The sequence below is a fragment of the Hibiscus syriacus genome, unplaced genomic scaffold (genome assembly GCF_006381635.1).
Source record: "Hibiscus syriacus cultivar Baekdansim isolate YM2019G1 unplaced genomic scaffold, ASM638163v2 tig00111812_pilon, whole genome shotgun sequence".
Classification (NCBI taxonomy): domain Eukaryota; kingdom Viridiplantae; phylum Streptophyta; class Magnoliopsida; order Malvales; family Malvaceae; genus Hibiscus; species Hibiscus syriacus.
The window spans coordinates 1834694-1840693 of record NW_024063187.1 but is presented as its reverse complement, the minus strand read 5'-3'; positions in this window follow the sequence as shown (position 1 = coordinate 1840693).

Here is a 6000-nt window from a genome sequence, read left to right as displayed (position 1 = left end):
CTTATCGGCTTTTCCGTCTCCCAACTCGCCTCCTCAGTATTGTAGTTACACGACAACACTTTTACCAATTGAACGACCTTGTTCGAAAGAACTCTCACATCCCTAACCAAAATCTTAACAAGTTCTTCCTCATAAGAAAGATCCTCGCGTAGCTAAACTTCATCAACCGAAATGACATGCGGAAGATCCGACCTATATTTATGCAACATCGACACATGAAACACGTTGTGAATACGCTCGAGTAGACAACAACCTCAAATAATACATAATTGGCCAAACACACTCTAACACCTCAAATAGTCCTTAAACCTTGGACTAAACTTACCCTTACGCCCAAAACGTAACACCTTCTTCCAAGGTGAAACCTTAAGAAACACCAAGTCACCCACAACGTACGCAACCTCTCAATACTTAAAATCAATATACGACTTTTGCTGATCAAAAGCAGTCTTTAATCGATCCTTATTCAACATGACTTTATCCTCAGTCTCTTGAATCAATTCTAGACCAACAACACATTTCTCACTCAACTCAGTCCAACACAAAGGATTATGATACTTACGCCTCAAATGGAGCCATCTGAATACTGGCCTGAAAACTGTTATTATAAGCAAACTCTACCAACGGCAAATAATGCTCCCAAGAATAAACAAAATCAATTACGCACGTTTAAAGCATATCCTCCAAAACCTGTATCACATGCTCAGACTACCTATCTGTCTATGGATGATAAGTCGTGCTCAAACTAAGCTTTGAACCCAAAGTCTTATGCAAACTTCACCAAAACCTCAACGTAAACTGTGAATCACGATCTAAAATGATTGATAAAGGAACTTTATGCAACCGCACTATCTCATCTATGAACAACCCAGCTAACCTATGAGACGAACTAGTAGTATAAACCAGTAGAAATGCGCACACTTAGTAAACCGATAAACTATCACCTAAATTGAATCCTTCTTCAATGGTGTCAACATATACCCATAACAAAATCCATCGTAATATGTTCCCATTTCCACTAAGGAATATTAGTCTATTGCAACAACCCTGAAGGAAACTGATGCTCGGCTTTAACAAGTTGGCAAACCAAACGTCATCCGACAAACTCAACAACAATCCGCTTCAACTCTGGCCACCAAAACAACTAACACAAGTCCTGAAACATCTTCATACTACCCGGATGTATCGCAACGATACACTATGTGCCTCCACGAGAATCTCATTCCTCAGACCTTCATCAATCGGCACACACACAACCTACCTCAAAGGCACAAAACACCCTCAGAGTTCAACTAGAAGTTACCATAACACTATCTCATACTAGATGAAACTTTTTTCCAACTTCTCATTACTTGGTTACAAATCCCGAATACGTTGAGACCACGTAGACCTAACTTGCAACTCAGTTACTAACGCTCCATCCACAACCAAACTCAAACAAGCAAACAAGGCACGTAACTCACCCATCGACTTACGACTCAACGCGTCTGCAACCATGTTAGCCTTACCTGGATGATAATCAATCACACAGTCGTAGTCCTTGAACAACTCAACCCAACGCCTCTGCCTCAAATTCAACTCCTTCTGAGTGAGGAGGTATTTAAGAATCTTGTGATCAGTGTAAAAAATACATTTCTCACCAAACAAATAGTGTCCAATTGTGATGGACAGATCAGGATTAACTTTACACACATTTCACAGAAGCAACAAATTAAAATCTCTTACTATACTTCACGCACAATGTTCAATGTAACTAACATACAATTGAATCTCAATTAAACATACAAACATTACTTTAAACATACAAAATTTCATACCGAGCGGACATCAAACAATGACTCAATCGATCATACAAGATTAGGGACCTAAACATAAATATGCAAAACTTATATACAAAATAATAACATACAATTAAGGGTTCTATTATATAATTAAGTGTGTTTAAGAAGTGATCACTCAAATCTCATCAAAATTTTAAATTAAAAGTATAAATAATTAAACAAATCAATTTCTAGGTTAAATTGAACTCACATAATCATTTAGGGGTCAGATTAGAACTTAAGAACACTTCAGATCTTTAATGAATGCAATATCACCTTTTTCCATCGAGCAAAACATCAAAGTGATCGATCCTTTCTTGAAAGTGATCGATCATTTTTCAAGGAGGATTGATCCTTTTGAAAAGAGAGTGATTCTTTGCAAAACAGAAACTTTGGGATTAATCCTTTCTTATAAGGGATCGATCATTTTTCTGAAAAAACTGCAGATTTATCAAGAACATGCATATTTGGTCAACTAATCACCTACATAAAAGTAATCATGGACTAGGTACATGATTGGACACTATTCAACCACATCATACATGTCAAAACAAAGGTATATCATGCTTTATAACTCAAGTCAACACATTAATCAAGGATTTGACACCAAAAGTAAAAATTGCATAAAAGTTCATTTAAAGCACAAGTCACTTACTTGTTTTTGGCCTTTAAGGTTGTTTCATGCAACCTATGAGTCTAACACGTTTAGTTTACCAAGTTACACTTAACTAAATACTCCAAACAATTCTTTAGGATCTAAAACAATATTTGAGTAATCTCATGCTTCAAGAAACAAGTTCCTACTTATAAATCCAAATTCAATGAATCAAACCAACATCAAATCCAAATCGTAAATCCACTTATTACAAACCAAAATCCAACATTATAAGTCCAACAAAGTGAATAATAGGTCTAAGTCCTAAACGTCCCCAAATTTCCACATAAAGTTTTTAAAAACCACATATGTATAGCTTTATGCCTTAACCTTTCTTGATCACACTAATGCCAAGCTCCTCACCTCCAAACTCGACTCTAATCCTCTCAAAAATATTAACAACGAGTGTGAGCTTATAAAGCCATTAAACGACTAACATTCAAAGTAATGCACATAACCAAGATAAAGATCAATCATAAATGCTCATATATAACTTGTTCTTTATATATATATGATTCAACATCTCATGCTTGAATGATTAGCTATGTTTTCCAAATCACTTGATTTCCAGATTAAACAAACATCAACTACCATATAGTTTAAAAGCAATCACAAGCACACATGCACAATTACCTTGCTTGGAAAATAACACAATCACACACATTTTCCATTTTAAGATCAACGACTTTTGTTCGAAACAAAACTCACTCATTGGATAAACATACTCCATAAAACTCCCATTTTTCTTACAAACTCATATACGTCTAAAACCACGAATTACAGAGCAAACTTAACGCCCAACCTTACCCCGTATCTTCTCTAAGCAAAGCTCGATGTACCATTCGAACCCCGTATAATTATGAATCACACACTAATACAAAACACATAGAGTACTCTTTTCTAGGCATGCCTTTCATATCCAAAGGTCTTATTAAGAACAATAACCAATTAATCCAATTCACCAAGAGCGGTTGTCAATGATGTATAGTTTTCATATATTGATTCAAATACATTTTGAAACACACTTACGGATGGTTGTCATGATCAACCAACATATTTGGATAGTGAGAAAGTTCAGGTCATCCAATTCACATTTAGAATATATATATATTTTTACAAACCATTTCCAAAATCCTACGCATCATTTGCAACGCATCATATTCATAATTCACATTCTCATTTTCAACACAAGTGGCATCATATGTAAATGAAAATAATTTATATTCCATCATAATAATTAGCCAAATAACATAATATATCGGAAATACAAATGTAACACTACACAAACCTCAACCTTAAATCATGTTCATTTTCTAAGAATAAGAGCCATTCACCTTGCTGTCTGAAAGCCAAAAACGCTTCCAAACACTACCTTAACATTCACCAAACTCAAAGCACCAAGTTTCCTCAACAAACAAGAGAATAAGAACCTTGCAAAGAAAATTCACTCGTCACAATCTAATGTAAAACAAAGCAGAATCCTCTGTTTCTAAAACATAGCGCAAATGTCGAAAACACCAAAAACCTTACTGAAATGTCACTCCGAAAGCTCCAAACCAAAACGCGCGAATCTCTAAACTAAAAGATGATTAAAAAAACTATAATCAACATATAACTCTGTTAGAATCACACAAATTAACATCTACAAACCTAAATTCTCGGATTCCCAAAAATACTGAAAATCGACATTGTTTTCAAGAAATTAATATCCAAATCATTTGCAATCGAAAAAATGATTTAATTTGATTATAATCACTCCAAAAACAACTCAATTTCATTAAGAAAACCTCAAAACTAATTCAATAAATCAGCACATTAATTAGCTCTGAAAATCAATTGAAATCTTAGAAATCATTTCAATTAAATCAATAATTCAATAGAATCATTAACACTTAGTCACTTGCCCTCGAAGCTTGAAAGAAAACCAAGGAAAATATCCTTACCTTGCTGGAAATAGATTGAAATTGAGATCACCAATGGAACTCCATTATGATCAAGCTTTAAAAATAAGAAGAGAATAGAAATTTGATAATTAAAATAAAGATTGAGATGAGTGAATTTAGAAATCAAGAAGAAAAAGAGAAAGAATTGATCAACTTGTTTAGATACAAACAAGAAAAAATGGAGGAAGTTTAGAGAAGTTACTAAAATGTAAAATAAGAAGTAAATGAAAAGCACGTGAATGAAAACAAGCAAATGTAATTTAGAGTAAAATAAATCTAGATAGAAAATGGTAAAAAGGAAAAATTAAAACATTTTAATTTAGAAGGAAAAACTCTAAACATAAGCCTTGTTGTAATTGCTTCATAGAATTTGGACATTGTGAAATTTTACAAAATGATCACCGAAATTATAATTTTCAATTCTTTCAATTAAATCACCAAATCATTTAATTAAACTTCTATAATTAAAATTAATCATATAAAATCACTTAAAACCTTTCCAAAATATTTTTAAAACCCAAACATGAATTTTAGAAAATTTTGTTCCTTTTTATTGAATCTGGAAATCGACCCGAAAGTGACCCTAACTACCAGACCCGACTTTAGAACGTTATAGGCTCAACTAATAACTTGCGAATGGAAACATCTAAATGTTGAGCTTACAAATCTCAGTAGTATTATTGCTAGTCTAGAGCATCATATGGATCTCATAAACATAACCATGCTAAAAGATAGGGTGATAGATAATAGGTACATGTATGATCATAATCAAGTGCTACCTACTTAAGGTTTAATAGTTTTATCCCTATAGTTCAAGCCTCATACTTCCCTTAGTCTTCTACTAAAGGGTCTCGTCATGAGAATACATATATCGAGTCTCTTATTACAATGTCATATGCTAACAAAATGCATTTAGCATGTAATCACAATAATTACATCATAGTGTAGTTTGGGGTATAATATATTGCGGTAATGTCGACTAGTATCTAACGTGCCTTAGCACTGTAAGAAAGTACCTTAGCACTAATATACTAAAGTTCCTTAGCACTGAACTAAAGTGCATTTAGATATATACGGAGTATATCTGGATATCTAATAAACTATATAGACGATCGTCATACATTCAAGTGAATCAGGTGTCCTCATCGTTTCCCGAGTATCAAACAAAGGCATAGTATTATGGAATTTTACCTCGTATAGTTCTTCTGGTTATCACACAAATGATATTATCAACCCATGGTTATTTTGTTATTATTACCAAATATAGAACAAGTAGGTGAGACCATTCCCTCACTTACTACTATCTTGCTCGTTCTCTCTCCTAGAATGTTATGTAAGGGCTTGTTAGTCTTTTTGTATTTAATACCCGTAAGGAAAATTCATATACATTGCTACTCACCTGGTATCTTATAACAAGCCCAACCCTTTATTCATGGATAGTTCATTAACTACGACTTTAGTCATTTTTATCACACTTCTAATCGATTCACCCTTGAATCGGTAGGGTAACTTAATCATCTTTGATTATAGGTGGTCATGTTGTATTTGATTCTATCAATCTCGCTCGTCAGGTCATTTCTTG